Source organism: Anomalospiza imberbis, chromosome 9, assembly GCF_031753505.1.
Source record: "Anomalospiza imberbis isolate Cuckoo-Finch-1a 21T00152 chromosome 9, ASM3175350v1, whole genome shotgun sequence".
Classification (NCBI taxonomy): Eukaryota; Metazoa; Chordata; class Aves; order Passeriformes; family Viduidae; genus Anomalospiza; species Anomalospiza imberbis.
Genome location: NC_089689.1, coordinates 2,759,552 through 2,781,140, shown reverse-complemented (window position 1 = coordinate 2,781,140; position 21,589 = coordinate 2,759,552). Strand labels below are relative to the sequence as shown.

General features: G+C 47.8%; 1 long non-coding RNA gene across 1 annotated transcript; it reads left to right on the top strand.

Moving 5' to 3' along the window:
- The first annotated feature begins 11,819 nt into the window (after positions 1-11,819).
- Positions 11,820-13,794, top strand: LOC137479093 (uncharacterized). Its single transcript, XR_011001961.1, has 2 exons — positions 11,820-12,142; positions 13,648-13,794. It is a non-coding gene; the product is annotated as an uncharacterized lncRNA (long non-coding RNA).
- The last annotated feature ends 7,795 nt before the right edge of the window (positions 13,795-21,589 follow it).

The following is a 21,589-nucleotide window of genomic DNA, read 5'->3' as shown; positions in this document are numbered from 1 at the left end:
ACCTTTTGTGTGCAGGGAGGACTCACCAGGAGTGCTGATCCTGGGCAGCCTCTGCCTGAGATCTGTGGAAGACTTTCCGTGACTGTTTGAGAGTTCATCAAAGCAGCCTGACCCTAATTTGTACCTGACTCTAATTTGTACCTGGTGTTCTGCTTGCTGAAGAGCCCCAGCTGTGGGGAGTGGGAATCCTTGGTGGCAGGGGAGATTCTTGTGGAGGAAGGTGGAAGGGTGGCAGCTTTTGCCTGACAAAAAGGACAACTGAGAGAGTGGGCAGCACCACAAATGTTCGTGAGATGGCTACTGCTCTCAAAAATGTGGAAAGAAATGTCTGTTTTGGGGAGAGAAGTGGAGAGAGTGGATGTGAGACCCCATCCTGGTACAGCAGAGAGGAAATGGATTCTGTTCCCTGCCTCCTGAGCAGGCTTTGCAAGAGGGGCTGCCCTTGGAGGGGGGGGATGGGATGGAAGAGGCAGAGCTTTCTCAGTTTCTGGGGTCTCCTGCATGGTAAGTAGTTACAAAGAGAGGGTGGTAAGAGAAAGACAGGGATCCCAAAGGATGCTGAGTATATTGTCATAGAATCAGGGAATGGTTTGGGTTGGAAGGCACCTAAAAGCTCATCTTGTTCCAACGCCCCTGCCATGGCAGGGACACCTCCCACTGTCCCAGGCTGCTCCAAGCCCTGTCCAGCCTGGCCTTGGGCACTGCCAGGGATCCAGGGGCAGCCACAGCTGCTCTGGGCACCCTGTGCCAGGGCCTGCCCACCCTCCCAGGGTAGAAATTCTTCTGTCTGTTTTGTTTGTTACAGCCCTGTTAGGGGCCTGGCAGTGGCCAACCCCTGCAATATTCAGCAAAAGCAATAGTCTGTTTAATTGGTGGACTTTATGGTTTTGTTTTTTTTTTTTTTCCTCTCTGACTGTTGTTCTGTTATTAACCTGTTACTGCTTATTGAGCCCTGAAGATTTGTGAATAGAAAACAGCCATCATTACCATATTTAAAAGAAAACCAATTCAGAGGGGTTCAAAGACCAGTAATCCAGGTATGTGCCAATAAATAGGAAGCAGTGCTTTATCATCTCTTCACAAACCATCCCCTATCTTTAAACATTTATTATATTTCCTCTTATTTCTCCTGACAGCCACCTGTTCAACCTGTGACCTGTTTGTAAAAATCTGCACACCATCTATCAGAGGGATGCACGCACTTACAAACTTCTGTTCCGTGGGCATTGAGTAAATTATTTCTTTAAGATCATATGGCAGATCTATAATTAATTAAACCCTCCATGATATTATTGCAAAATAATTTCGCCTTTCTAAAAAGGTAAATGTAATTTGCCGATCTGGTATTTGGAAGAATGCTTTCCCCAAAATCAATTCCTTTAGTTTCCAGAGAATAGAAATGAGAAGCAATCTCATTTTAATTATATCTCTTTATTGCTAACAAAGGAATGATTTATGCAATTAAATTAACTGGCTAGAAAATTATTCTCAGCTGGGCTGTCCTAATTCTTCGCTTTCTGAATTGCAGGCTCTTACACTTCTCTATGTAGATTAATTTTTCTGATATGCAAACAATGCTCCTTGTGTTCATTTTTAACATTTTTTATTCACAGCTCCCCTTTTCTTAGTGTCAATGACATGAGTAATATTTGTGCACTGCTGGGCTCTGATTCAGGCCTTTTTTATGTAGAAAGATTGGGAAAAAAATCTTTTCTTTTGAATCTCATTATTGCAGAGCAAGGTTTTGAAGTTTTCTTATCTATTGCTGAGAAACAGCAGCAGGAACATGGAGGGACTGCAAAGATGTCAAAGCATGCAAACTTTTGAAGGAAAATGTATCAGCACTGAGGAGACAGGTGAATTTGCAGTTGGTGTTAGGAAAGCATTTTTTAATTTATACCACTGTCTCCTTGCAGCCAGGCAAAAAGCTGAAATACAAGTGGGAAAAAATGAGACAGATTTATGTTAGACACAGACTCAGTAGGGAACAAATTTGGGATTTTTTTTTTTTCTTTCTGCCTGGGATTACCTTGCAGTGGCTGGCCAGAATGCAAGCTAGAGATATTTGGGCTGAGGGGAAAATTACCATGTAACAACACATTGTGACCATGTGCCAGCACAGCCTGACATCTTCTGAATGGGGCATTGGTGTAATCTGCTGCTCTAAACCAGCAGTGAACATATTGCGGAGCACGTGTTGGCTCTGTCTGAGCTGTCCTGCCCTGTATCAGTGGAGATGTGTCAGCTGGTCAGGGTTTGCTGTGCTGGCACTCTGTGCTGCTGTCAGATGGCTTTAAACTGAGAGAAAGGAGGGTTTAGATTGGATGTTAGGAAGAAATTCTTCCCTGTGAGGGTAGGGAGGCTCTGGCACAGGTTGCCCAGGGAAGCTGTGGCTGCTCCATCCCTGGCCAGGCTGGGCACGGCTTGGAGCAGCCTGGGATAGTGGAAGGTGTCCTTGCCATGGATGATCCTTCCAGGTCCCTTCCAACCCAAACCAGGCTGTGCTCTATGAAATCAAGTTAAAACCCAGAGTTTTTGTCTGGGTTGGAATGTGGTGGTTGGGGTGTGGAAAGGTCTGCACCATCGGGATTCTGAAGGCTTGTGAAATTCCAGATTGGAAGGATCAAGTTATTATCAGTTGGGTGGGACAAGGAAGGATTTTGGGCCTCTCTCCTTGGACTGGGGATCATCCAAAGGGGATCTTTCCTCTGGGCTGCATGGCTGCTGGGTGGGTGAGGGAAGGGGCAGTTGGTGCAATGCCTCTATTGACTGCAGTTGTTCTCCTTGAGGACACCACTGTAAAATCAGCATAAACTGAATTTGCTTAGCAAGTGGGATCACACTTATTTATTGGAAGAACATTTCTCAAAGAGCAGTTGCCCTTGGCTTACTGTCAAGAAGTGATTTTTAATTTTTTTTTAATTATAAAAACAAATTTCCCCTAGTCCTGCAAATTCCCTGCACTGAGTTCAGTTCTCCTGCATGAATACCTTGGCTCATACAGGAAATAATCCTTTGCAATGCCTCAGGAAGATGCTGTGAGGTGTGAGTTTACCAGCAGAGAAGGCTTTGAGTTCAATATTATCTATACAGCAGGAATGGTTAGAAATCAATAAGATGAAATTCATGACAAATGCTACCTTTAGGGAGGAAACATCTGATTAAAAAAATGAGAAACAGCTGCCTAGGCAAGCAGTACTGCAGGGAAGGGTTTGGCTGCAGAGTGAATCACAGACAAGTGAGTCAGTGATGAGCCTTTAAACAGAAATCTTGTTCCTGGAAGCATTAATAGGAGTGTCAGGAGCAAGTTGTGGGGTCGGGGGAGAGATATGACTGCTCTGTGCTGCCTGGTGAAGGCTGGCAGAGTGTATCCAGCCTTGCAGCCTGCATTTCAGAAGCCAAGAACAGGGAAAGAACTGGGAAATCATGATCTGGGGGATAAGTAATGACAAGCCTTACAGAGGGAGAAAATTAAACTTCACTTGCAGCAGGAGAGAATTAAACTGAAAACCTCAATCACAACCTTCAATTCTCACCTATCAGCCCACCTGGAACCCTCTGGATGTGCTCTTTGGCCCCCCAACTCCACCTGCTTTTACTCTTAACTCCTGCTTCCTCTTTCATTCTGGTTTAGCAGCAAATTCCAGTGGGGGCTGGCACTGAGAGCTGTTCCTGGAGATGGCCAGGGGAAAGCTTTGATTTCTCAGTGCCAGAAATCCTCCAATTCTTTTGGAACAAGCAGTGTGCGTGAGGAGCAGGGTAAGCAAAAAGATGTACTCGTAGTGGAAGGGAATGAAAGATGAGGAAGGAAAAGAAACTAAAATAAGAAAAAACTCCAACAACAAACAACCACAACAGGAAAAAAAAAAAAAAAAGGCAAAAAAACCAAGCACCAATGAAACCAGAAAATGTCTCCCTTCATAGAGTTGATGATAAGGTGAGGCTTCCTTGCCCTCTGGGATCAATTCCCTTCCAAAGGGCATACTGGCACCTCTAGAACAGTTTAAATGGTGGGCAGTGTAGGTTGGCAGTGACAATTTCAAGGATCTGCCCTGTTACAGTCTGAATTCTGGACTCCTGTTCTGTTCCTTAACAAAGGAAATAAGAATGAGTTCCCTCCACATCCTCTAATAGAATTAATCACCTCTCCATGGACCATTTCCCAAATGTGCCAGGATTTAATTTCACAGCAAGTGCTATCCAGATGAAAAGCTGCCTTTGGTAAGGTGGGGAATCTCTCCTCTGCAAAGTCCATCACTATTACAGGTGGCTGCTCTCCCTGTGAGAAGATCCCTGTGCCTTGCTTGCTGATTTATCCTGCCAAGGCAGCTGCCTGGGAATGCCCTTCCTCTATGGGATAAGGTTTGGTGCCTTGTGAAGCTCCTGTGCATGTGTTCTCTGCAGGTGCTTTTCTTCCAGATGAGATGCTGCTGAAACAGCAGGAGAACAAAGCTGGGTGGATTGTGAGAGCCTTGTGCATTTGCCCAGTTTCATTAAAATAGGAGAAAATCACCAGAAAGCCCCATTTTGCTGTTGATTCATTCTCTTCTCTTTGCTGTTGTGTTTTGTCCACAGTGTTGTTCTTAAAATCTGATATTCCTGCTGAGGTTCTCCCAAAGCAGGACCCAGCTAAATGGAGTTTGGACTTGCAATATTTCAACAAAGCCAATTTTAATTTTTTTCTTTTGTTTCATTGTGTAACATAAAAAATGTAATGAACATTTTACTACAAGCTCAGCAAATATTTCATTTTGGATAACATCCTTTTGTTTATATTGGATTCTGGATATCAGAGTGCTGAAATCAGAGGTTAATCTGGTTCACTGCACTGAAAGAGATGCAAGTGCTCGAGAGCTTTCTGTTGACCTTGTATCTTCATTTCTCCTGACTTTTCATTTCTAGTCTTTCCCATTTCCAGTAAATTACTGAAAGATAGCTCCTAGCTGTGTCTTACAAGCAGCAGAAGAAATGAAGCAGTGTAAAGTATAGATAATATAGACTGCAATTAGGCAGTATAGCTGTGCTTTCTGTCTCGTTGCATTTCAGAGGGAAATTCTGGGGAACAACCCTGTTTCTCTGGCCTTTTAGAACCTATTTTGTTATTCTTGTCGAGATCTAGTTTGGAGCTGGGTGATCTCCTGAACTGTCCCAGCTGAACTGTGCTGCTTCTGTGAAGATGGGTGTGGCCACTGCCCCCAGATTGGCAATAACTGCTCTGCGTGAAGATTTGCACTCAGAGACAAAAGCCAAACATCCCAGTGAAGGTATTTGAATGTCCCCAGATTTTCATCAGCATCCTCCAGCACACAGCTTGTGCCTCTGTGCCCTCCCTGCTGGGATGCTCGGTGCCACACACGGGTGCCAGTGTCCATCCCCTCAGGATGGACCATCACCACTTGGACTCTGTTCTGCTCATCACCAGGCCCAAACTGTTTTCTGCTCACCTGATTTCTCATTTCTGCCCAGCCTGAATCTTCTTCTTCCCCCTTTTCACCCAAATGAACTCTTCCTACAGAAATCTCGGTGTCTAGAGCTGTCTTGGCAAAAGACTTGGCCACTCTAAAGGGCTTCAGCAAAATGTTAAATATGCAAACAATAATAATAATTATTGCTGGTAATAACAGGAGCAGCCTGGGATTTCTTTATTTTTTTAGATTCCTCTGTCCTTTGCAGATGCCACTTTAATGCAAATCAAACTTTGCGGATTGTGTTACCTATTGAAAAATAGTTTCAATTAGAAATTCAATTACACTGTCTTGGGGGGGATGGAACTGACAGTTTCTTTGAATTTTGCACGTTATAGAGGGCTCCAAAGTGCCATAAATCTGCTAATTGATTTCTGTACCTGTAATGTTTGATTAGGTGTATTTTATTGTCTTCTTGGTTTTAATTAACCCCAGGCTTGTCAAAATGCTTCCACTGACAAAGGATATATGATGAACTGAGATAAACTCTATTAACAGAGGCTGACTTTTGTCAGTAATTGCTATCGTGCCTGAGAGTTATTAGAAATGATCACACACAAAGAAGCTGTACTTTTGGTAACAACTTTTATGGGCTGTTATAAATCTGTTGATTGCCCCCTACACGCAGGAGATAAGCAACTGTGAATGACAAGGGGTCCGAAGGAAAATCAGTCATTTCCTGGACGTCTTATAAATATTAAGAGTGACAAAATGGGAAGAGTTATGAAGTTGAGAGTTATGAAGCACTTTTTCTAAGTGCTGAAAATGGAATTGATGCTAATGCACCCATACCTGTCCCCATCAGAGAGCAGGAGGGCTCTGGGGACAAGGGCACGGCCACCTCTGCTTGTGGTGAAGCAGAACATTCTTACCTTGGCTGGGAAGGGCTGAAGTGAGGCTGAGGCTTTTGCTTTTTGGCCTTTGGTTGGAGTTCAAGGCTGCCCTGGAGGGCAGGCACCCAGCAGGGCCATGTCCCTTGTGTTTGGGGACAGGAGTGACAGGGTGGTGATGGGCAGGTTTTGCCCAAGAAGAAATTTGTGTATTTACTGATGCTGTGTGCTCTTTGTGTTAAAAATGTTTGACCTAGGAACAGCTGGCAGACCATCTCTTGCACAAAACCAGAGAGAAGGGTTAATATCCCTATTTTTACTGATCTATCCCCCTGGAAGGACTTTGGTTATGTAGGATCTTTGGATAGAAAGGTATCTAAAAGCAAACAGAAGTCTGTGCATAAATATTTTTTTGGGTGAACTGCAGCTTCATCTGTTGGAACTCCCTGCCTTTGAGTTCTGAAGCTCTGTGTGAATGGGGTGTGGATGCAGGTGCAGTCCTGAGAGCACAAATGGGATTGTACTGAGCAGGAGTAAAGATACACAAAGCTGTGAAAAACGGACAGACTTTGTGCGAATTATTTGTTAAAACTGTGAATTATTGTAAAAGTAATGTGAATACTTCCTACAAACACCAATACATTCATTTATAGTTAAGGTGATGTTGATAAATATTTTGGGGTTTTATATATATATTTGTGGAGTAACATTAATTTATAGTTAAGGTGATGTTTATAAAAGTTTTGGGGTTTTAAAAATACATATATATATATATATATGTGGAGTAACATTAATTTATAGTTAAGGTGATGTTTATAAATATTTTGGGGTTTTTATAATATATATGTGTGTGTGGGGGTGACATTAATTTACAGTTAAGGTGATGTTTATAAACGTTTTGGGTTTTTTTTAAATATATATCTATCTATATGTAGGGTGAGCACACAAAGTCCTCAGGAGCTACAGAGATCTATTCTGTTTTCTGCCAGCTTCTGTCCAAGCTTTGGACACTCTTGGCTGGGCAATTTAAAGTTGCTTAATAGCTCTTCTGTCTTTTCTGTCTTGCTCAAAACAGTTATTTTTAGCTTGATTTTTTTTTTTTTTTAATCTACAGCTGAGAGGGTATTTTAAACTGACCTTCATTTTCTTTGCTGCTTTTTCTAAGAATTATCCCAATGACTTGCAGTAGTGTGAGTGGGCATGGAGAAAGAGGGAGCAGAGTGGAGCTTTCCCCCACAGAGGACACTGCAGTCCTAAAAGCTGCTTTACCCAAGAGCATTAGGATATTCAGCTTGTTATTAATATTTTGGGGAGCTCATAAAATACCTCTGCAGCTTGCAAGGTGTGAGATTCTCACTTTGCTGCCTTAGTTTAGCCCAAAATATATTTTTTCAACGCTTGGGGCTTTTTGGAGGAGGGGAGAAGGGGCTGCTGTGTGTGGGTTTATTGGGGTGGGGAGGCACAGCTGGAAGTGCTGCCATGTTCGTAAGCATCCTTCAGTTCCCAGGGATCCCTATCCATTTATTCTGCTGACCCTCAGAGGGTCTGGAAACCACATTCTGCTGGAATCCCAGCTCCTGCGGGTCACTACACACCGGGCAGGTGGAATTTGGTTGAATTGCTGGAGTGAGGACTGCCACTGATTGCTGCTGACAGAGGGTCTGCAGTGCTGGACCCCTGGCACGGCACAGGTGGGATTTTCTGTGGGATCCTCTGCTGCTGTGCGTGGGGAGCTCTCACAGCTGTGACCTGGGATCTGGCTTGATGTTCTGTGAAGAATTAGAAGAGTCCTGGACACCCCACATCTTGAGATGTGGGAGTTGAGACCAGCAGGGGGGGGGGAGAGCTGAGAGCCAAGGATGGATGCTCTGTTTTGAGGAGCTGAGGCAGATCTTTTACCCTTGCTATATTTGGAACGGCTCTGCAGGCTGGAGAGCTCAAACTGACCTGTTGTATGTGGCATCCCAGTGACTATAATGGAATTTCTGCTGTCCCACCACCCCCTCAATGCCCCCAGCCCCCAAGGGGTTGAGGGGTAGGTCTAGAAGCTGAACTTTCCTTTTGGTTTGCCTTGGTTACACGGCTCGGTTCCAGAGATTCCATGCAAGTCTCGTGTGTGTGAGGGAGTGCACATATATCAATATTCCCTCTTGGGGCACGCTGAAAACAATCCATTCAGAAACCAGGTGTCCTTGTCTCTCTTGGCATCTGGTTTAAATATCAGCCAAGTAGGAAAAGGTAAATCCTGGGATGCTTTAACAACTGCCGGGGCCGTGGAGCCCTGGGCTCCATCTGATGGGATTTGAAGGTCACGGTGGCTGCCCACGTGTGAAAGATGTGTCCTTATTCCCCACAGATAAAACAGAGCGAGGTGATCTGGCTGAAGGTGTCCCCAGCCCCAGCGGATCGGTGACACCTGTGCTTCAGGCTGCCGAGAGCAGAGGTCGCTGTTGAACTGGGAATGGAGCCCCTGCGCCTCTCCAGGGCCACCTTCCCTCTCCATTGTGTCCAGCCCTGTGCCACCTCAGGCTGCTGGATGAAAATCCTCAGCCCCTTTTAGGAATCCCCAGAAAATCCCGCAGCTCTGAACTTGCTGCAAGTTGCTCAGGTGAATTCACATCTTATTGCCAGCATTCCTTACTGCTTGGAAACGCCTTGGATTTGAGCGAAACGCCTTGGATTTGAGCGAAACGCCTTGGGTTTGAAGGAAACGCTTTGGATTTTTAGCTTCTCTCTGGAGAAAAAGCAAATTAGACCTTCCAGCAGAGACTGTGGATACTCGTGCCTTTCTTCACGAGGACAATCAGAAGCCTTTGGCAAGGTGGGACATCTGTGGCAGCAACAAGCTGGGAAGTAAACAGGCTGTGCCTCACATCACTCCACTAATTCAGTATTCACAGCAGCCTGAGCTCCAGCAGTTTGTTCTCAATTGGTTTATTATAGACAATACTTATTGTTTACAGATATGAAAGAGACAAGATCTGAGCCTTTTGACGTCGTAAATCGATACAGATTTGTTCATTCCCCGAACCTGCAGGGCCACAAATCCTTAGTTAAAACTTCAGCCTTTTGCCTACACCTGTAATCTTCACGTGGAAACCTTTGTCTTGGCAGAAACAGGACTGCCATTCATCCCAAAATCCTGCAATTCCAGCAGAAGGCACTATTTGGCTGGCAAGCTTGACGTGGTGTGGTTACTTTGGCAAATGTGGACAGCCAGGACAGCATCGTGGACAATCATCTGGATTTGTGTGGACACGTTTAGCCTCTCTTTCCTTGGAAGCACAACTCTGTGTTCAAAGCAGTGGGAGTGCAGGAAACACCGTGGTGTCTAAATAACTTGTAATGTTACTGCACAAAAGGTCTGAGTTAATGATCCAGTTGATTTACAAGTCAACTGCATGACAATAGAAATTAATATTCGCTGATGAGTCAAACTGAGAGACTCTGAATTATTTTTTTTTCCTCTCTAACGGTTCCGTGTCAGATCTGTGTGGGAGTTCACACACCTGTGCATGGATCAGAGGGTGTCTGGGGATAAAGGAGCATTTGATGAACTTTTGGACTCTCCTGAAAAATACAGTGTAAGAAATCTCGTGTGAAACTGTCCAAGCGCTGCGCTGTTCTGAAAATGTCTTCTAGTGCCTGTGATGAGTAGGTGGGAAAGGAGATCCCTGATCAAATGTGGCTTTGTTTAGGGGGCAAAATACAAATAGCTGAGGCCAGATTCTGCTCTCTTTTGCTTCTGATTTATATTCAGCTAAACTTGCACCGCTGTAAAATCACAGTGAGAGAAAAGCTGTGGTTATTAGGGGAAGACAGTGGCACTTTCCTTTAAATTAGCTGATCTGTAGTTAAAACATGGGCTGTTCAGTGAAAGCTGCTAGCTGTGGCATGTCCTCGGCACCTGGATGACTTTAATCAGCCCAGCCCAGCTCGAGGAAGGAGAAAAATCCATAAAAGCAGACATGTCCAATATTCTGTGGGGTGCCTGAGGGGAGAAGTTGCATGGACAGTTTCCCATCCGCCTTGGGCCATGTGGAGAACAAGGACTTCCAGGAACTGCAGGATCAGAGCATCATTATGATTGGAAAAGGCTTTTAAGACCTCATCCAGCACTAAACAATGTCCACAAGTGTTGCACCCACATGTTTTTTTAATATATTCAGGGTTGGCGATTCCATCACTTCCCTGTTTCAGTACCTAACCGCCCTTTGGTTGAAAAGGTTTTTCCTAATATCCAACCTAAACCTCCTCAGGTGTGACTTAGGATCTCCTCTCCTCCTATGGCTTGTTCTTGGGAGAAGAGACCAATCCCCACCTGGCTACATCCTCCATCAGGGAGTTGTAGAGAGTGATAAGGTTCCCCCTGAGCCTCCTTCTCTCCAGGCTGAGCCCTCCCAGCTCCCTCAGCCTCTCCTGGTGCTCCGGACCCTTCCTCAGCTCCGTTCCCTTCTCTGGACACGCTCCAGCCCCTCAGTGTCCTTCTTGCAGTGAGGGGCCCAGAGCTGGACACAGGGTTTGAGGTGTGGCCTCACCCGTGCTCAGCACAGGGGACAATCACTGCCCTGGGCCTGCTGGTCTCACTGTGGCTGCTCCAGCCCAGGTGCCACTGGTCCACTTGGCCACCTGGGCTTTGCCAAAAGCAGCACCCCCACGTCCTTTCCTGCCACTCTGGCTGCAGCACTGCCGGGGTGAAGCTGAAGCAGAGGGCTGCACCATCCCTTGTCCCTCCTTGCACTGGACACCTTTTTCTCAGAGATCACAGGGAGAGGAGCTTGTTGGAGCTCTTTTTTTCTGCTGCTCAGCACTGGCAGGGACTGGATGCAAAGAACTCATCAAAGAGGTGTGAGATACAGAGTTCCTGGCCCTGCTTTCTGCTCTCCAGGGCCCAGCAGGGTCTGTGACATCCCCAGGCTGTCCCCTGCCCGTGGCTTCCCTTGCAGAGCCTAAGTACTCTTAGCAAAACTCCTGTAACAGCCCTTATGCTCTTAACCCAATTTCCTTCCAAACTGCCATATGCTGTGAGCTTTGGGAGGGATTGAGAACATGAGAAGGCTGCTCTTTTAAATCCCACAGAAAGGAGGAAAAGTGGCATTCTGAGTGCCTGCAGGCAAGGAATGGAGAAGTCTCATATGGGTTTTGGGGCAGGAAAACCCATGTGCCCTCACCAAACTGAATCCTGCCTTCCCCAGCAAGCAGTTTTGCTAATCACAGAAAATGTGAGGGAAGCCTCACTTGCTGTTTTGCTGTCATGTTGGGTGATGCTCTGAGATGCTGCTGGAACCTGTGAAGAAATGAGACCACGCAGAGGGTGATGAGCTCCAGAGAAGAACCAGATGCTGCAGAGATGGAGCTGAGCCTCCTGCTGAGTAACCACTTCCCTCCCTGCCAGTGGGAGAGCTCTCCCAGCTGTTAGGGAGGCTTTTGGAGGGTGCTGAGCCAGCCAGGTGCTGTCTTCTGAATCGCTGCTGTGGCATGTGATTGGAGTTAGTGTTTGACTGGGGAGTTAAAGCCCAAACTTCAGATGCTGGGTCAGAGACACCCTTCTGGCAAGCTGCTGATCCTAGAATTAGGCTTGGAGGGTCTAGGTGTGACAGGAGCAACCTCTTCAGGACTTGCAGAGTGGTGCTGAAACCCTCCTTTTCCAGGTGGTTTGGTGGCAGTGTGTGTGCTGTCCCTCAGTCTGGAGCAGGCTCAGGTGGCTGCCACGTGGAGCTCAGCCCTGCCTGGGCCAGGAAAGGGAGCAGTGCCCCGTGGCCAGAACGCCTCCATATGCATCAGAAAGAAGAGTCTGTCTCCATAGCTCTGGGTGGACTTTGTGCAGTGAAGCTGAAACACCAGAAGGTAGGATTTTGTGTGTTTGTACTGAAGGTCTGTGCCCAGTGCATAAACAGATTAAAACTGGACATATTTTTTCACCTGGGACACCTGATCTTTGATGGTTTTGCAGCCTTGTACAGGGGGTGTTGCAGCACAGCACCAGGGCAATGAGGGAAATGTACTCTGTCTCCTGCTTTGGATGTCTGTGAGTTATTCTGCATTTAGAGAGTGCCTGAGATCCTTTGCTGCATCTGTGGTTGAAGGACAAAGTGCAGTGATGGAAACAGTTCTGAGATGCAGGATCCAGAGGTCAATTAGTGAATGAGCAGGGATAGAAAATGGAGCTTGAAAAAGAGTCAAAGATATTTACAGCCTGCATGGCCTTCCCTCTCCTGGTGCTTTATTTTTAATGGCTTGCTGCTTTTACCTCTCTTTGTTTAATGAATATATTGCTGAGTTATTGGAAGCACGAACTGCATCCAAAAGCAGGACACTCAGGGTTTATTATATTCATATAACTCAAAACCAGCCAAATTGATTTTTTTCTTTTTTTCTTTCCCCCTCCTCCACCTCATTTTTAAACCTTGCAGCAGGCTCAGTGGTAGTGACAGGTGTGAGACTGACAGCACTGGAGATGAGAAGCTGTGTTTAGGTGCTGGGGAGAGCACCCTCTTTTCCTCCCCTGGTGCTTTATTCCCCTCCAGCCACCTCTCCCTGTGCTTGGGGCAGAGGCAATCCTTGGCTTGCAGCTCCCCAGTGCTGCTGGAAGGGCTCTGGGAAGCTGGGGCTGTCCCTCCCACTGTTCCCAGCTTGGCTTTGTGCCTGTGTGGTCACCTGGCCCTGTGTGACCAGAGAGTGGACGCAGTAGGACATCCTTGGTCACCACAGCACAGGGTGCACTTGCAGTGCGGGTCTCTGTTGGACCTGGAGCTGCTGTGGTGGCTGCAGGGAGTCAGGAGCTTGTGGGGAAAAAGCCATTTGAAGTGGTTTCTCTGGGTGGTGTTTTTTAAAGAAGCATCTCTGTGAGTCTCCAGGTCATCAGTCTGTCCAGGTAGCAGAATTGGGTATATTTGGTGGCTTCTGGCCTCTCTGGGGGGTGTTCTCCTGGCTGGAACAGCGATGGACGTGGCAACAAAGTGTGGGACAGTTTTTTGGAGCCACAACAGCTGCTGGACTCTGAGACTTTGTCCCGCAGCCACCCCATCCCTCTGACGGGAGTGCAGCACCCATGGGCTTCAGGGACAGCCCTGCCCTGTCCCCCGGGATGGAAAAGGGACAGCGGAGGTAACCGGGGGCTAGGAACGCCTCTGCTCCTGGAGAGAAATAAAGGAACCCACCCTCAGGACCAAGCAGCGAGAGGCTTGCAGCTCAGCCCTGGTTAATGAGGGCATTTTGATCTACAATTGTTGACTGCAGAAAGAGCCTCCCAGATAAAGGGGGAAGGGATGTCCTGGGGGAGAGGGTCGCTGAATATGCATGGCCCCAGGTCTCTTTGTTTAGCTGATATCTGACTATATTTATTCTTCTAGATTACACATTCTGACTGCGGAACAAAGGGCTGGCAGGAGCTGCTCTCTTGTGCTTAATAATTTGAGTGAATTTACATTTCAATGCAGCCCTGTGCCACTTCCCACCCCCCGTGGAAAGAGCAGAATTTCCCTGTTGCGGGGAGGGGGGGGAAAGAAACTCCCACCGCAGTGGCCAGGCTGGGAGATTTATTGCGGCTCCTCTCTGAATTTATTCCTCCCGAATCCTGCACACGTGTGCCCGCCCGCCTGATGCGGAGATGTTTTCCTCCCCACTCCAGACCTGCTCAGCCAACTCTGCCTGCCCCACCTCCCTGCTGAGCGCTGTGATTCATCCTCCAGTAATTAACCAGCAGCAGCACAGAGAGTGCCTGCCTCGGCAGAAGTGTGAAATCACATCTACACCTAACGGGAACCGGGCTGAAGGGTTCCACTCTGAGAGACACCCAGGGAGCTGCAGAGCGATACAAAGACAGAGTTGCCAAAACTCCCCGAACGCGCTCTGGTTCCTACGCAGCGTCCTTTTGGCTGTACTTTGGGACCCGCGAGTACAAAAGCCCATTTGCTGACTCAGAGTTAGTTATGGGGGGCGTGGAGGTGGCAGGCTTTTCACTTGCTGGTCTGACCCTTGGATCCCTGCCTGCAGGGTGCTTTGACCTGCTTGGCTCATCTCTTGCTCCTCAGCTGAATTTTGCCTGCTGTGCATCCCTGAGCTTACCTCAGGGAATGATTTGGTGCCCCTGCACAGGACACTCGTGCACACAGGCCCAGGATCCTGTGTTAGCTGCCCCCCTCCCCTCACTGAGTCCCAGTCCTGCAGTTTAATCTTAGGAGAGCTGCATAATTTTCTCTTGCCTGCCTGATAATAACTTTGCAGGGACTTTATATGCTGATAACCTCAGCATGCTACACTCCATTTGGGTCTTTCACCACCAGCTGCTCTGCATTAGCCCATTTTAATGAACTTTGATTATAGACACGTCTCCTCACTGCTATTTTAGAGGACATCTCTGCTTTTCTTGAGCTTCCTAGGAGCTGGGCTTTGGGGCCATGAGCACAGGACCTCACTGTTTGGGATTTGCATGTTGAGATGTGGCTCAACTAATACTTTTCTTTCACTTGCTCTTCTGCCTAAGTCCCAGTGTCTCACATGGTGCAACATGAGATGGACCCTTGCTGCTCCTGAAACATGAGGAAGGTGCAGCCTCAGATGTACCTGAGCACAGCAGCAGCCTCTTCCAGAAGCTCATTACACCTGAACCCGTGCCTTTGGGCAGCCAGGTGACAGGTTCTTTTGTCCTGAATTCTTTTCTTGCCATCTTTTTCCTCCTCTTTGAGTTTGTGTGAGTTTCTCTGTGTGGGAGATGGGAGCTGTTGGGCTGTGAGCTGCTCAGGGCTCCCATGGGGGAGGGAAGTCAGCTTCCAGCGGGCTCCATATGTGTGACCAGTGGCTTTTAACATGTTCGGTTCAAACCTTCATTGCAACCTGAGCTGCAAAACAACTTGGAAACAGGTTTTATAGCTGTGTTTCACCACTCCTATGTACTTGGGAATGTGTCAAGCTCTCTGTGGATGTGTCCCTATACTGCCCAGAGCTGAATTCCTGATTCTGCAGAGAGCAAGGCAATGACCCCAACTTAGCCACTGAGAGCTTGTGCATGTGATGCTGCTCTTCTTTCTGCTGACATTTCTAGATGTTGGTGTTCTGCAATGCAGAACGCAGGAAAAAACGTTTGAGGAATAGGGGCAGAACCAGGACCTTGCCCTGTGTCCTGCTCCAGCACGACAGAGGGAATTTCCTGCCCTGTGAAAATGGTGAAAGAGTGTGTGGCTGTCAGCAGTTCTGTCTGAAACGCCTGCTGGGGCAGGTAGCTCTGTTTATTTTAATGGCTGGATGTATACATTCATTATTTCTCACTGGTTTTGCATTGTGGACATGCACAAATGTGGAACCATACATATGTATGTATGTATACATACACAGCCTACAACACACAGCACAATGCAGCATTAAACCAGGGGGCTTTTGCTTCTCTTAATTACCTAATTATATTGATTCTTACATTCTGTACATCTTGGTTTTATCTGAACTTTCCAGAAGGTGTAAGCAATACACATCTTGTCACATCCCATTTTCACACTAGCGCTGTTGCTGTACGAACCATTGCTCGAAATAAAACACGCCGAGAATAGGCAGCCATCTGTCTGGGAAGCACATGCAGTCCCAGATGGCAGCTCCTCTCCTGCTTGCTGCTAGCAGAGTCCTCTGCCTGAGGAACGCAGCAGAAATGTGTAACAGTTCAGCAGGGACATGTAGAACGTGTGGTCCTCCCCCGGGCTGGGGCTCGGGGCCCTCCAGCGATGGGAGGGAAACTTGAAACTTGGAGCACGGAGCCCATCCCTAAGGGGGGCAGGTGTTCATCTCTCTCTCACAGCAACCTCTCTGTGCTCAGCTCTCTGGGAATGAGGTTCCTCATCCCGTCTGTCTCTGTGTGAATATTCCTTTGGAATGGTGAAGTGGGGGCCTGGTGGAAAAGAGTCCGCGGGACCTCGTCGGGTAAAGCTGGAGGGAGGTAAAAGCCCCCGAGCAGCTCTCTGGACTGTTCACACCAGTGACTCTGCTTGGTTTGCAGGCAGCTTGGCCACCAAGAACTCACACGTGCCAACCTCCAAGGGTCACAAGCCACCTCACAGCCAGTGTCCCTCGACCAAGGAGTTGCCCTGTGTCGTTCAGGACAAGTGATGCTGCTGCCTGCCCTCAGTCAGTGCCACTTGGGAAACCACAGCATGGGAATGTCTCTCCTGCCAACAGAGGTGAATGGTGATGAAATATCTCTGCTTAGCAAAGCTTGGTCATTTCTACTGGACTCAGCACCCAGGGATTGCTTTCACTGATCAGATTTAGCAGAAAAAGCCCAAGAATGTGTAAAACACCCAGTCTGGGAGTGGCTGGGTGAGAATGCAGCTTCCTTATTCTTTGAACTTTCTGCCCCTGCACGCAGTTTTTAATCTGGCCCGAGGGAGGGATAAAGGATATTGGGACAGGTTTCTACAGAGCTGAGGAATACAGAAAAAATTATCTCAAGAGAAATGACAGCCCTCGGGAGAGGCACTCAAAACCATCCTCCTGTTGGCTGTGACTTTCACTACAGCCTTTAGAAGACCTGAGCAGTGGTTCTGTGAAACAATTAAAATTTTTCTTGTAATTTTGCTTCGCAGAATAATTTCCTTCCTGGATTCCAGTTTTCTGGAAGACAAAAAAGAGCTGAGCAGTGGTTTTGTGGAAGAATTAAGAATTTCCTTATCTTCTTATCATTTTGCTTTGCAAAATCACCTCTCTGGGAATTTCAGTTTTCTGGAATGTCTTTCAAGGCTGTCGCCATTCCCAGAAAAGCCTTTGCACCATCTAATGACTTTTAATCCTGTGATACCTGTTCCCATCTGCAGTTTTTCTACTGGGAGGCTCATGGATGTGGTATTTTTACTGCAGAGCTTGGCACAAGTCTTTTGTTCAGGGTGGAACTGCCTTAGGCTGGGCACCTTCCACTCTCCCAGGTTTCTCCAAAGTCCATCCAACCTGGCCTTGAACCCTTCCAGGGATGGGGCAGTCACAGCTTCTCTGGGCACCCTGTGCCAGGGCCTCCCCACCCTCACAGGGAAGAAATTCTTCCCAATATCTAATCTAAACCTAATATCTTTCTAATATCTAATCTAAACCACTCACATGGCCAGGAGGAGAGACAATGCAGCAGGAAAGGTCCTGCTGAGATTGTGCAGAGGGTCAGATTGTTTTGGATGCAGGAGAAAAACAACTGCTTATTCCTTCCTCTCGGAAACGATTTCGCCTTGGCCCAGCTTGTGCAAAATGGAATTAGAGAGCCTTGCTGAGCACCGGGAGCTGGCGGGAGCCATCACTCAGCCAATTCATCATAATGGGAGCCTGGTATCTAATAAGCAGGTAATAAATGTGCTAAGTGTCCACCTTCAGGTTGCCTGCATGCCTCCCCCCTGCCCAGACCCTGGGTTGCAGCTGCTGGCAAGGAGACGTCACCCTGGCTGAGGAGCAGATGATGCTGGAGCAATGCCTGTATGGCTTTTCTCTCCTGCCACGGGCATGGCAGGGGAGCCACGAGCTCTGCAGGGCAAGGTGTGGGGCTGGGGAAACAGGTTAAGGCAGGAAAGCCTCACCCCAGGTAAATCGGGCCTGGAGTGGGGCTTGGCTGATCTCTGGAAGTCAGGCAGCAGGCTGGGGTAGGGAATGGGGAGGGTTTTGCTTTGTCATGGAATGTGTTGTATCTTCGGTTGAGGTGCTAAAATTGTGATTTCTCTGGTTTTCAGTGCATGAGGTGATGGACAAAGGGCAGCTGGAAGGAAGTGATGGACAAAGGGATGGTGAGTAGAGAAAGCACAGGGCAATGCTTCCCCTGCCTGGATAGAGCAGCCATGGGGCAGGCTGTGGTACCAGGGAATGCTGGAATGGTTTGGGTTGGAAAGCACCTTAAGGATCACCTAGTTCCAATTCCCTGCCATGAGCAGGGACGTGTTCCACTAGACCAGGTTGTTCAAACTCCCATCCAGTCTGTCCTGGAACAATTCCAGGGATGGAACATCCACAGCTTTTCTGGACAGCCTCCTCCAGTGCCTTACCACCCTGTGGAACAGGTGGTACCAGGAGAACCTGGGCCTGGAGTCACAGAAGCTCAAGGGAAGCCCATGTCCCAGGGAATTGCCAGCGGGTGGCTGTCCTTGCTGGGGGACGTGGGTTAGGAGAGGTGATCCTGGAGGAGGTGACAAGTCTGGAGGAGCAGAGCCTCCTCTGGCCTCAGGGAAATGTAGATCCCAAGCAGCAGCAAATGGGAACACATGGAATTGCACGGGCATTCCTGGCATCAGGCAGGAGAGACTGGGCCAGTGGAATGATCTCTCTGGTGGGACTGGGGACAGCTCTGACAGGAGAAGATCACAGCAAGGGCAGGAGACAAGGACCTCTTTGCACCCTCCAACTGAGAGAGCCTGCTGGGGCGCAATCTCTGGGACCACCACCTGTGACTGACAGCTGTCAATCTCCTGTCCTTGCTGGGCTCTCCCCAGGGTCCCTGTGTGCCGGAGTCCAGAACATCCCTCTGGCTGCCCTGGCTGTCTCGAGACCCTGGCAGGGGGCTCAGGGACCTTGGCAACAAGCCAAAAACACCTGTGGCTTCAAATTTAGCCCATGGGAGAGGCTGCCAACCTTATATGAGGAATTACAAGCCAAAAGGGCTGGAGTAGTGTAATAGGTGAATTGACACAGGGTGGAAAAGTAGAATTTTGGTGTTTTTAGAATGTAATTCAGGGGTACAAGATGGCGGAATCTGGGCGTGCCCTAGCCTTTTCTTCCTTCTTCTCCATGTCTCAGTGTGACAGTGACACTTTTCTGTTGGTCTAGGATAGGGACACACTGTCCAACATAGATTTTAGGTATTGGTAGGGGAATGTGAACATGGTACACGCAATTTTGGGTATATAATGTGGGAGACGCCCGGGGCTCGGGGCAGACTGCCATGGCTTCTGTACTAGCTGGACCTCGGCAGGTCAGAAAGAAAATATCTTAGATAAGAAGAAATAAACAACCTTGAAAACTCAGCTTCACGCCTTCCAGACGTCTTCTTTGGCTGCCAGGCTAGGGAAAAAGGACTTTCACACTGTTGGGGTCTTGCCAACCCGACCCCGGCACCTGTGGGTTGCTGCTGCCCCGGTCCCTGCCGCTGCGGGCTCCGAGCGGGCGGTCAGCGCCGCAGGCCGCGCTCGGCGAGGCGGGGAAGCCTGTCCCTATTTGTCACTGAGCGCCGGGGCCTTGGAGGTGAATCAGATGCGCTGCATTAATAGACGCAATCATGGCGAGCCTTGGTGGTGCTGGCTGCAGCAATCTGTCTGCTGGCTGACAGCGAGCTCGCCGCCGGCTGCCCCGCGGGACGGGGCCTGGAGGGTGCCTGGGCTGGGCTTCTTCCCCTGAGTTTGATGCCTCAGGATTTTGGCTTTTCTGTTTTTCATCTCTTTGTGGTCCTGCAGTTCTTTAGTGTTTAGCTCTAGACTCCATACACAGCGTGAGCTGCTGCTTTCCCCTTTTGGGCAGACACAGCAATTCCCCTCCAGGCCTGGCAATCAAGGACACCTCACTGCCTCAGGCCAGAGAGATGGGAACAAAAGTGAGTTGGGAGGAGCAAACTTGGGGTAAATGATTTCATTACCCGAAGCTGTAATTGGAAAAATTACCCCCAATATGCAAATGGACCAAACTTATGAAAGTGTGAAAACCTGTGACCCATCATCCATTCTGGGTGTAGCCCCTGGGGGGCTTTGTCTGCCCTAAATGTACCTGAAGGCCCTTCAATAAATATAATGCCTTTTTATTCCCTTAATTTTATCTGGCCTCAGTTTTTAGGTAGCCCCAAAAGGCATCAAGTTGGGTGGGTGAAATCCTGGTCTCAAGCCCGTGGGTGGTAAATCCAACAGAGTGGATAGCAGGCAGGCAGATTTTGAGTTTTGGAGAGTGTCCTGTGCTTTCAGGGGTTTCTCTTTTCCTTGGTTATCCTTAAAGAGGTCTGCTGCCCCTTTTAGTTTGCTGGCATCCCTCAATTTTGCATTTGTCTTCCTTGCTAATGCTGCAGTTGGTGCCAGTGCTGCCTGGGGTTTCAGACCAGCCTGGGATCAATAGGGGAGCACTTGCAAGCATCATATTAATTGAGTCTTATGTTGAGAGCCCTTGTGCTATTGATTGTAACAGTAACTTCAGCTGGAATTTGGGAAGCACTTACTTGAAGTCGAAAAAATGAGAAGAAAGCAGAATGCCGGGTGATTGCATTGACTTCATTTCCAGAGGATTACACTGTAATAATTGTGTGTGTCCAGTCTGCTTTCATTACTTGTCCCTCTAATGAAAGTACCAGGAATGCTTTCAGATTTCAATATGCTGGATTACAGGGCTTGCTTGGAGCAAGCACCAGAGTACAGTGGCCAGGAGCAATATGAGAGACTTTATCTTAATAACCAGCAGAAGATACCCACTCACATTGCTGTCTGCCCCACTCACATCCTTTTCTTTGCTTTCCTTCCTCAAAAAAAAAGAAAAAAAAAAAAAAAAAAAGGAAACAAAAATGCCAATTACTGACTGAGAGCATGAATTTTTCATTGACCTCCTGTAATATCCCACAAAGCTCAGGAGCCTGGAAAGTAATGAAATGAGATTTCTTCAAAGAACAAATGAATGAGAGATGATGACTGTCTGGACCAAAAGTGAGATGAGGGCATTGTCAAGGGCCTGAGTTTGAGGTGAGGGAAGGACAGGGCTGCTCTGGGGTCAGGAGGGATAACAGGGTGCTGAAGGCTCATCACATATCTCTACTTCTCATTCCAGCCCAGGAATTCCCCTCTCTGCAAGCAAGTGCTCAGATTATGAGATTGTGGCATGCCCTGAGGGGTTGGGGCAACCTTAGCATGGGTTGTGCAGCTCTGTTGTGTTTTGGTTTTGTTGATTTTCTTCTTTTCTGACACACAGCCTTCCAGCGAATCTCTTGGTGTGTGGGGCAAAGTACCCCAAATACACCCAGGCTGGGGATGCTTTGGCTGCCAAAAGTCCTTCCCTGCTTTGCAGAGCTCTTCGTGGAGGTGCCCTGACTGCTCAGAACCCCAGGTTTGGGACCAAACTTGCTGGGATCTTGTTGCCATGCTGGGGCTTTCTGAGACTTCTGTTTTTATTAATACGCTGCTTTGCAATAACCCAACAAAATCTGCTCTCAAACTCATTTATTATTTTTTTATAAAGGCTCCCCCCACTTTTTTTTTTTGTTGTTGTTGTTTTAAGATGCTGTCAAATTGCACTTCTTAAGATTCATGGTGGATCTCCTCTGCCTGACTCTATTACCCAATTTAAATACACAACAGCAAGAGGGGTTGAATGGCACTGTGT